We start from the raw sequence: 12,075 nt of genomic DNA, 5'->3' as shown, positions 1-12,075 counted from the left end.
ACTGAATACCACAATAAGCGGACGTGTGTTCAAACATAACGGTAGGTCAGGATTGGATTCAGTGAGCCCTGTTGAGGAAACTCAACTTATAGGGAGACTGAATACCACAATAAGCGGACGTGTATTTCAAACATAACGGTAGGTCAGGATTGGATTCAGTGAGCCCTGTTGAGGATACTCAACTTATAGGGAGACTGTATACCACAATAAGCGGACGTGTATTTCAATCATAACGGTAGGTCAGGATTGGATTCAGTGAGCCCTGTTGAGGAAACTCAACTTATAGGGAGACTGAATACCACAATTAGCGGACGTGTGTTTCCAACATAACGGTAGGTCAGGATTGGATTCAGTGAGCCCTGTTGGAATACTCAACTTATAGGGAGACTGAATACCACAATAAGCGGACGTGTATTTCAATCATAACGGTAGGTCAGGATTGGATTCAGTGAGCCCTGTTGAGGAAACTCAACTTATAGGGAGACTGAATACCACAATAAGCGGACGTGTGTTTCAATCATAACGGTAGGTCAGGATTGGATTCAGTGAGCCCTGTTGAGGAAACTCAACTTATAGGGAGACTGAATACCACAATAAGCGGACGTGTATTTCAAACATAACGGTAGGTCAGGATTGGATTCAGTGAGCCCTGTTGAGGATACTCAACTTATAGGGAGACTGAATACCACAATAAGCGGACGTGTGTTTCAATCATAACGGTAGGTCAGGATTGGATTCAGTGAGCCCTGTTGAGGAAACTCAACTTATAGGGAGACTGAATACCACAATAAGCGGACGTGTATTTCAAACATAACGGTAGGTCAGGATTGGATTCAGTGAGCCCTGTTGAGGATACTCAACTTATAGGGAGACTGAATACCACAATAAGCGGACGTGTGTTTCAATCATAACGGTAGGTCAGGATTGGATTCAGTGAGCCCTGTTGAGGAAACTCAACTTAGACCCCGTTCACACTCATTTTTTTTCAATCGCGATTGAAGTATAATCGCGATTGAATCGATCCGATCGCGATTGATTTTTTCAGTGTGAACGCTCCCAATCGCGATTGGAACGATCCAAAACGATCCAATCGCGATTGGATTGTAGCTACCTCCGGAGGTAGTTTGAGAGGATTAATCGCGATCGGATCCAATCCAATCCTATCAAATTTTGAGTGTGAACACAACTACGATTCACTCCATCGTGATCGGTGGGGATTTCGGCTGGTTCCGGGGGTGGGAGGTCATACATTCGGGTACGTGGGGTCATAGTTCGCATCGCGCGGGAAAACAAACCCAAGCCAAACACGTCAGATCGCTCTCTTACAACAACAACAATTTTTCATCGTCAACAATGCCCAAGAAGAAGGATAAAACTCCGTCAGCAACCAAAGCTGGTGGCAGGTGGCGCGATGAGGAGACCAGGGTCCTCATCGCAATCTGGGGGAGAGAGGAAGTGCAGACCAAACTGGGGAAAAGTCAACGAAAGAGGGACATTTACCAGATGATCGCCGATGGCATGGCGGAGCACGGGTTTGAACGGGCATAAATAATCAATCGTGCTTCAATCGCGATTGGATCACGGCGTACTTTAATCCACTTGGCGAAAAGCAGTGTGAACGCAAAAGTTTCTTTGCGTTCAAGCGCGATCGGATCGAACAATCGCGATTATACTTCAATCGCGATTGAAAAAAATGAGTGTGAACGGGGTCTTATAGGGAGACTGAATACCACAATTAGCGGACGTGTGTTTCAATCATAACGGTAGGTCAGGATTGGATCCAGTGAGCCCTGTTGAGGAAACTCAACTTATAGGGAGACTGAATACCACAATAAGCGGACGTGTGTTTCAATCATAACGGTAGGTCAGGATTGGATCCAGTGAGCCCTGTTGAGGAAACTCAACTTATAGGGAGACTGAATACCACAATAAGCGGACGTGTATTTCAATCATAACGGTAGGTCAGGATTGGATTCAGTGAGCCCTGTTGAGGATACTCAACTTATAGGGAGACTGAATACCACAATAAGCGGACGTGTGTTTTAAACATAACGGTAGGTCAGGATTGGATTCAGTAGTGAGCCCTGTTGGGAAGACTTAAACAGTCTGAATTCGACTTATAGGGAGATTTGTTGAACATAATTGGAGGTCTAGCTTAGGGCTGGCTGTGTGTGCCGTGGGGATTAGCAGAGTAATTGACACCTAGCCGAACAACAATAAAACTCCGCCTGTCTACGTCCAGACCGCTCATTTGCATTATACGCTTCTGAATTGAGCCAGTTCGTAATGCCATAGGCATCGCTTTTGATTTCTTGTCTGAGGCCGAAATACCAATTCTGATTTTTTTCCCAAAAGCATGCTATAAGTACATTGGCCATAGGCGAAATATGCTGTTGGGTGGTCTACTTATAGCATGCTTTTGGGAAAAAAATCAGAATTGGTATTTCGGCCTCAGACAAGAAATCCAAAGTAATGCCTACGGCATCCGGTGGTCCCAAGCTATTTCCCGTCCAAGTACCGACCGGACTCGACGTTCCATTACGTCAGAGTTCGAACGAGATCGAACGAGATTGAACGTGATTTGGCCGTACAATGTCCTTGTTAGAACTACGGTACGGCCAAATCTCGTTCAATCTCGTTCGAACTCTGACATAATGGAACGTCGAGTCCGGTCAGTACTTGGACGGGAAATAGCCGGGGACCACCAGTTGCCGTAGGCATCGCTTTTGATTTCTTGTCTGAGGCCGAAATACCTATTCTGATTTTTTTCCCAAAAGCATGCTATAAGTACATTGGCCATAGGCGAAAGATGCTGTTGGGTGGTCCACTTATAGCATGCTTTTGGGAAAAAAATCTGAATTGGTATTTCGGCCTCAGACAAGAAATCCAAAGTAATGCCTACGGCATCCGGTGGTCCCAAGCTATTTCCCGTCCAAGTACCGACCGGACTCGACGTTCCATTACGTCAGAGTTCGAACGAGATCGAACGAGATTGAAGGTGATTTGGCCGTACAATGTCCTTGTTTGAACTACGGTACGGCCAAATCTCGTTCAATCTCGTTCGAACTCTGACATAATGGAACGTCGAGTCCAGTCGGTACTTGGACGGGAAATAGCCGGGGACCACCAGTTGCCATAGGCATCGCTTTTGATTTCTTGTCTGAGGCCGAAATACCAATTCTGATTTTTTTCCCAAAAGCATGCTATAAGTACATTGGCCATAGGCGAAAGATGCTGTTGGGTGGTCTACTTATAGCATGCTTTTGGGAAAAAAATCAGAATTGGTATTTCGGCCTCAGACAAGAAATCCAAAGTAATGCCTACGGCATCCGGTGGTCCCAAGCTATTTCCCGTCCAAGTACCGACCGGACTCGACGTTCCATTACGTCAGAGTTCGAACGAGATCGAACGAGATTGAAGGTGATTTGGCCGTACAATGTCCTTGTTAGAACTACGGTACGGCCAAATCTCCTTCAATCTCGTTCGAACTCTGACATAATGGAACGTCGAGTCCGGTCAGTACTTGGACGGGAAATAGCCGGGGACCACCAGTTGCCGTAGGCATCGCTTTTGATTTCTTGTCTGAGGCCGAAATACCTATTCTGATTTTTTTCCCAAAAGCATGCTATAAGTACATTGGCCATAGGCGAAAGATGCTGTTGGGTGGTCCACTTATAGCATGCTTTTGGAAAAAAAATCAGAATTGGTATTTCGGCCTCAGACAAGAAATCCAAAGTAATGCCTACGGCATCCGGTGGTCCCAAGCTATTTCCCGTCCAAGTACCGACCGGACTCGACGTTCCATTACGTCAGAGTTCGAACGAGATCGAACGAGATTGAACGTGATTTGGCCGAACAATGTCCTTGTTTGAAGTACGGTACGGCCGAATCTCGTTCAATCTCGTTCGAACTCTGACATAATGGAACGTCGAGTCCGGTCGGTACTTGGACGGGAAATAGCCGGGGACCACCAGTTGCCGTAGGCATCGCTTTTGATTTCTTGTCTGAGGCCGAAATACCTATTCTGATTTTTTTCCCAAAAGCATGCTATAAGTACATTGGCCATAGGCGAAAGATGCTGTTGGGTGGTCCACTTATAGCATGCTTTTGGAAAAAAAATCTGAATTGGTATTTCGGCCTCAGACAAGAAATCCAAAGTAATGCCTGCGGCATCCGGTGGTCCCAAGCTATTTCCCGTCCAAGTACCGACCGGACTCGACGTTCCATTACGTCAGAGTTCGAACGAGATCGAACGAGATTGAAGGTGATTTGGCCGTACAATGTCCTTGTTTGAACTACGGTACGGCCAAATCTCCTTCAATCTCGTTCGAACTCTGACATAACGGAACGTCGAGTCCGGTCGGTACTTGGACGGGAAATAGCCGGGGACCACCAGTTGCCATAGGCATCGCTTTTGATTTCTTGTCTGAGGCCGAAATACCAATTCTGATTTTTTTCCCAAAAGCATGCTATAAGTACATTGGCCATAGGCGAAAGATGCTGTTGGGTGGTCTACTTATAGCATGCTTTTGGGAAAAAAATCAGAATTGGTATTTCGGCCTCAGACAAGAAATCCAAAGTAATGCCTACGGCATCCGGTGGTCCCAAGCTATTTCCCGTCCAAGTACCGACCGGACTCGACGTTCCATTACGTCAGAGTTCGAACGAGATCGAACGAGATTGAACGTGATTTGGCCGTACAATGTCCTTGTTAGAACAAGGGTCTTGCCAAATCTCGTTCAATCTCGTTCGAACTCTGACATAATGGAACGTCGAGTCCGGTCGGTACTTGGACGGGAAATAGCCGGGGACCACCAGTTGCCATAGGCATCGCTTTTGATTTCTTGTCTGAGGCCGAAATACCAATTCTGATTTTTTTCCCAAAAGCATGCTATAAGTACATTGGCCATAGGCGAAAGATGCTGTTGGGTGGTCTACTTATAGCATGCTTTTGGGAAAAAAATCAGAATTGGTATTTCGGCCTCCGACAAGAAATCCAAAGTAATGCCTACGGCATCCGGTGGTCCCAAGCTATTTCCCGTCCAAGTACCGACCGGACTCGACGTTCCATTACGTCAGAGTTCGAACGAGATCGAACGAGATTGAACGTGATTTGGCCGTACAATGTCCTTGTTAGAACTACGGTACGGCCAAATCTCGTTCAATCTCGTTCGAACTCTGACATAATGGAACGTCGAGTCCGGTCAGTACTTGGACGGGAAATAGCCGGGGACCACCAGTTGCCGTAGGCATCGCTTTTGATTTCTTGTCTGAGGCCGAAATACCTATTCTGATTTTTTTCCCAAAAGCATGCTATAAGTACATTGGCCATAGGCGAAAGATGCTGTTGGGTGGTCCACTTATAGCATGCTTTTGGAAAAAAAATCAGAATTGGTATTTCGGCCTCAGACAAGAAATCCAAAGTAATGCCTACGGCATCCGGTGGTCCCAAGCTATTTCCCGTCCAAGTACCGACCGGACTCGACGTTCCATTACGTCAGAGTTCGAACGAGATCGAACGAGATTGAAGGTGATTTGGCCGTACAATGTCCTTGTTTGAAGTACGGTACGGCCGAATCTCGTTCAATCTCGTTCGAACTCTGACATAATGGAACGTCGAGTCCGGTCGGTACTTGGACGGGAAATAGCCGGGGACCACCAGTTGCCGTAGGCATCGCTTTTGATTTCTTGTCTGAGGCCGAAATACCTATTCTGATTTTTTTCCCAAAAGCATGCTATAAGTACATTGGCCATAGGCGAAAGATGCTGTTGGGTGGTCCACTTATAGCATGTTTTTGGAAAAAAAATCAGAATTGGTATTTCGGCCTCAGACAAGAAATCCAAAGTAATGCCTACGGCATCCGGTGGTCCCAAGCTATTTCCCGTCCAAGTACCGACCGGACTCGACGTTCCATTACGTCAGAGTTCGAACGAGATCGAACGAGATTGAAGGTGATTTGGCCGTACAATGTCCTTGTTTGAACTACGGTACAGCCAAATCTCCTTCAATCTCGTTCGAACTCTGACATAATGGAACGTCGAGTCCAGTCGGTACTTGGACGGGAAATAGCCGGGGACCACCAGTTGCCATAGGCATCGCTTTTGATTTCTTGTCTGAGGCCGAAATACCAATTCTGATTTTTTTCCCAAAAGCATGCTACAAGTACATTGGCCATAGGCGAAAGATGCTGTTGGGTGGTCTACTTATAGCATGCTTTTGGGAAAAAAATCAGAATTGGTATTTCGGCCTCAGACAAGAAATCCAAAGTAATGCCTACGGCATCCGGTGGTCCCAAGCTATTTCCCGTCCAAGTACCGACCGGACTCGACGTTCCATTACGTCAGAGTTCGAACGAGATCGAACGAGATTGAAGGTGATTTGGCCGTACAATGTCCTTGTTAGAACTACGGTACGGCCAAATCTCGTTCAATCTCGTTCGAACTCTGACATAATGGAACGTCGAGTCCGGTCGGTACTTGGACGGGAAATAGCCGGGGACCACCAGTTGCCGTAGGCATCGCTTTTGATTTCTTGTCTGAGGCCGAAATACCTATTCTGATTTTTTTCCCAAAAGCATGCTATAAGAACATTGGCCATAGGCGAAAGATGCTGTTGGGTGGTCCACTTATAGCATGCTTTTGGAAAAAAAATCAGAATTGGTATTTCGGCCTCAGACAAGAAATCCAAAGTAATGCCTACGGCATCCGGTGGTCCCAAGCTATTTCCCGTCCAAGTACCGACCGGACTCGACGTTCCATTACGTCAGAGTTCGAACGAGATCGAACGAGATTGAAGGTGATTTGGCCGTACAATGTCCTTGTTTGAAGTACGGTACGGCCGAATCTCGTTCAATCTCGTTCGAACTCTGACATAATGGAACGTCGAGTCCGGTCGGTACTTGGACGGGAAATAGCCGGGGACCACCAGTTGCCGTAGGCATCGCTTTTGATTTCTTGTCTGAGGCCGAAATACCTATTCTGATTTTTTTCCCAAAAGCATGCTATAAGTACATTGGCCATAGGCGAAAGATGCTGTTGGGTGGTCCACTTATAGCATGTTTTTGGAAAAAAAATCAGAATTGGTATTTCGGCCTCAGACAAGAAATCCAAAGTAATGCCTACGGCATCCGGTGGTCCCAAGCTATTTCCCGTCCAAGTACCGACCGGACTCGACGTTCCATTACGTCAGAGTTCGAACGAGATCGAACGAGATTGAAGGTGATTTGGCCGTACAATGTCCTTGTTTGAACTACGGTACAGCCAAATCTCCTTCAATCTCGTTCGAACTCTGACATAATGGAACGTCGAGTCCAGTCGGTACTTGGACGGGAAATAGCCGGGGACCACCAGTTGCCATAGGCATCGCTTTTGATTTCTTGTCTGAGGCCGAAATACCAATTCTGATTTTTTTCCCAAAAGCATGCTACAAGTACATTGGCCATAGGCGAAAGATGCTGTTGGGTGGTCTACTTATAGCATGCTTTTGGGAAAAAAATCAGAATTGGTATTTCGGCCTCAGACAAGAAATCCAAAGTAATGCCTACGGCATCCGGTGGTCCCAAGCTATTTCCCGTCCAAGTACCGACCGGACTCGACGTTCCATTACGTCAGAGTTCGAACGAGATCGAACGAGATTGAAGGTGATTTGGCCGTACAATGTCCTTGTTAGAACTACGGTACGGCCAAATCTCGTTCAATCTCGTTCGAACTCTGACATAATGGAACGTCGAGTCCGGTCGGTACTTGGACGGGAAATAGCCGGGGACCACCAGTTGCCGTAGGCATCGCTTTTGATTTCTTGTCTGAGGCCGAAATACCTATTCTGATTTTTTTCCCAAAAGCATGCTATAAGAACATTGGCCATAGGCGAAAGATGCTGTTGGGTGGTCCACTTATAGCATGCTTTTGGAAAAAAAATCAGAATTGGTATTTCGGCCTCAGACAAGAAATCCAAAGTAATGCCTACGGCATCCGGTGGTCCCAAGCTATTTCCCGTCCAAGTACCGACCGGACTCGACGTTCCATTACGTCAGAGTTCGAACGAGATCGAACGAGATTGAAGGTGATTTGGCCGTACAATGTCCTTGTTTGAACTACGGTACGGCCAAATCTCCTTCAATCTCGTTCGAACTCTGACATAATGGAACGTCGAGTCCAGTCGGTACTTGGACGGGAAATAGCCGGGGACCACCAGTTGCCATAGGCATCGCTTTTGATTTCTTGTCTGAGGCCGAAATACCAATTCTGATTTTTTTCCCAAAAGCATGCTATAAGTACATTGGCCATAGGCGAAAGATGCTGTTGGGTGGTCTACTTATAGCATGCTTTTGGGAAAAAAATCAGAATTGGTATTTCGGCCTCAGACAAGAAATCCAAAGTAATGCCTACGGCATCCGGTGGTCCCAAGCTATTTCCCGTCCAAGTACCGACCGGACTCGACGTTCCATTACGTCAGAGTTCGAACGAGATCGAACGAGATTGAAGGTGATTTGGCCGTACAATGTCCTTGTTAGAACTACGGTACGGCCAAATCTCGTTCAATCTCGTTCGAACTCTGACATAATGGAACGTCGAGTCCGGTCAGTACTTGGACGGGAAATAGCCGGGGACCACCAGTTGCCGTAGGCATCGCTTTTGATTTCTTGTCTGAGGCCGAAATACCAATTCTGATTTTTTTTCCCAAAAGCATGCTATAAGTACATTGGCCATAGGCGAAAGATGCTGTTGGGTGGTCCACTTATAGCATGGTTTTGGAAAAAAAATCAGAATTGGTATTTCGGCCTCAGACAAGAAATCCAAAGTAATGCCTACGGCATCCGGTGGTCCCAAGCTATTTCCCGTCCAAGTACCGACCGGACTCGACGTTCCATTACGTCAGAGTTCGAACGAGATCGAACGAGATTGAACGTGATTTGGCCGTACAATGTCCTTGTTAGAACTACGGTACGGCCAAATCTCGTTCAATCTCGTTCGAACTCTGACATAATGGAACGTCGAGTCCGGTCGGTACTTGGACGGGAAATAGCCGGGGACCACCAGTTGCCGTAGGCATCGCTTTTGATTTCTTGTCTGAGGCCGAAATACCTTTTCTGATTTTTTTCCCAAAAGCATGCTATAAGTACATTGGCCATAGGCGAAAGATGCTGTTGGGTGGTCCACTTATAGCATGCTTTTGGAAAAAAAATCAGAATTGGTATTTCGGCCTCAGACAAGAAATCCAAAGTAATGCCTACGGCATCCGGTGGTCCCAAGCTATTTCCCGTCCAAGTACCGACCGGACTCGACGTTCCATTACGTCAGAGTTCGAACGAGATCGAACGAGATTGAAGGTGATTTGGCCGTACAATGTCCTTGTTTGAAGTACGGTACGGCCGAATCTCGTTCAATCTCGTTCGAACTCTGACATAATGGAACGTCGAGTCCGGTCGGTACTTGGACGGGAAATAGCCGGGGACCACCAGTTGCCGTAGGCATCGCTTTTGATTTCTTGTCTGAGGCCGAAATACCTATTCTGATTCTTTTCCCAAAAGCATGCTATAAGTACATTAGCCATAGGCGAAAGATGCTGTTGGGTGGTCCACTTATAGCATGCTTTTGGAAAAAAAATCAGAATTGGTATTTCGGCCTCAGACAAGAAATCCAAAGTAATGCCTACGGCATCCGGTGGTCCCAAGCTATTTCCCGTCCAAGTACCGACCGGACTCGACGTTCCATTACGTCAGAGTTCGAACGAGATCGAACGAGATTGAAGGTGATTTGGCCGTACAATGTCCTTGTTTGAAGTACGGTACGGCCGAATCTCGTTCAATCTCGTTCGAACTCTGACATAATGGAACGTCGAGTCCGGTCGGTACTTGGACGGGAAATAGCCGGGGACCACCAGTTGCCGTAGGCATCGCTTTTGATTTCTTGTCTGAGGCCGAAATACCTATTCTGATTTTTTTCCCAAAAGCATGCTATAAGTACATTGGCCATAGGCGAAAGATGCTGTTGGGTGGTCCACTTATAGCATGCTTTTGGAAAAAAAATCAGAATTGGTATTTCGGCCTCAGACAAGAAATCCAAAGTAATGCCTACGGCATCCGGTGGTCCCAAGCTATTTCCCGTCCAAGTACCGACCGGACTCGACGTTCCATTACGTCAGAGTTCGAACGAGATCGAACGAGATTGAAGGTGATTTGGCCGTACAATGTCCTTGTTTGAACTACGGTACGGCCAAATCTCCTTCAATCTCGTTCGAACTCTGACATAATGGAACGTCGAGTCCGGTCGGTACTTGGACGGGAAATAGCCGGGGACCACCAGTTGCCATAGGCATCGCTTTTGATTTCTTGTCTGAGGCCGAAATACCAATTCTGATTTTTTTCCCAAAAGCATGCTATAAGTACATTGGCCATAGGCGAAAGATGCTGTTGGGTGGTCTACTTATAGCATGCTTTTGGGAAAAAAATCAGAATTGGTATTTCGGCCTCAGACAAGAAATCCAAAGTAATGCCTACGGCATCCGGTGGTCCCAAGCTATTTCCCGTCCAAGTACCGACTGGACTCGACGTTCCATTACGTCAGAGTTCGAACGAGATCGAACGAGATTGAAGGTGATTTGGCCGTACAATGTCCTTGTTAGAACTACGGTACGGCCAAATCTCCTTCAATCTCGTTCGAACTCTGACATAATGGAACGTCGAGTCCGGTCAGTACTTGGACGGGAAATAGCCGGGGACCACCAGTTGCCGTAGGCATCGCTTTTGATTTCTTGTCTGAGGCCGAAATACCTATTCTGATTTTTTCCCCAAAAGCATGCTATAAGTACATTGGCCATAGGCGAAAGATGCTGTTGGGTGGTCCACTTATAGCATGCTTTTGGAAAAAAAATCAGAATTGGTATTTCGGCCTCAGACAAGAAATCCAAAGTAATGCCTACGGCATCCGGTGGTCCCAAGCTATTTCCCGTCCAAGTACCGACCGGACTCGACGTTCCATTACGTCAGAGTTCGAACGAGATCGAACGAGATTGAACGTGATTTGGCCGTACAATGTCCTTGTTTGAAGTACGGTACGGCCGAATCTCGTTCAATCTCGTTCGAACTCTGACATAATGGAACGTCGAGTCCGGTCGGTACTTGGACGGGAAATAGCCGGGGACCACCAGTTGCCGTAGGCATCGCTTTTGATTTCTTGTCTGAGGCCGAAATACCTATTCTGATTTTTTTCCCAAAAGCATGCTATAAGTACATTGGCCATAGGCGAAAGATGCTGTTGGGTGGTCTACTTATAGCATGCTTTTGGGAAAAAAATCAGAATTGGTATTTCGGCCTCAGACAAGAAATCCAAAGTAATGCCTACGGCATCCGGTGGTCCCAAGCTATTTCCCGTCCAAGTACCGACCGGACTCGACGTTCCATTACGTCAGAGTTCGAACGAGATCGAACGAGATTGAAGGTGATTTGGCCGTACAATGTCCTTGTTTGAAGTACGGTACGGCCGAATCTCGTTCAATCTCGTTCGAACTCTGACATAATGGAACGTCGAGTCCGGTCGGTACTTGGACGGGAAATAGCCGGGGACCACCAGTTGCCGTAGGCATCGCTTTTGATTTCTTGTCTGAGGCCGAAATACCTATTCTGATTTTTTTCCCAAAAGCATGCTATAAGTACATTGGCCATAGGCGAAAGATGCTGTTGGGTGGTCCACTTATAGCATGCTTTTGGAAAAAAAATCAGAATTGGTATTTCGGCCTCAGACAAGAAATCCAAAGTAATGCCTACGGCATCCGGTGGTCCCAAGCTATTTCCCGTCCAAGTACCGACCGGACTCGACGTTCCATTACGTCAGAGTTCGAACGAGATCGAACGAGATTGAAGGTGATTTGGCCGTACAATGTCCTTGTTTGAACTACGGTACGGCCAAATCTCCTTCAATCTCGTTCGAACTCTGACATAATGGAACGTCGAGTCCGGTCGGTACTTGGACGGGAAATAGCCGGGGACCACCAGTTGCCATAGGGATCGCTTTTGATTTCTTGTCTGAGGCCGAAATACCAATTCTGATTTTTTTCCCAAAAGCATGCTATAAGTA

Source organism: Branchiostoma lanceolatum, chromosome 10 (genome assembly GCF_035083965.1).
Source record: "Branchiostoma lanceolatum isolate klBraLanc5 chromosome 10, klBraLanc5.hap2, whole genome shotgun sequence".
Lineage (NCBI taxonomy): Eukaryota > Metazoa > Chordata > Leptocardii > Amphioxiformes > Branchiostomatidae > Branchiostoma > Branchiostoma lanceolatum.
This window is presented reverse-complemented; position numbering follows the sequence as displayed.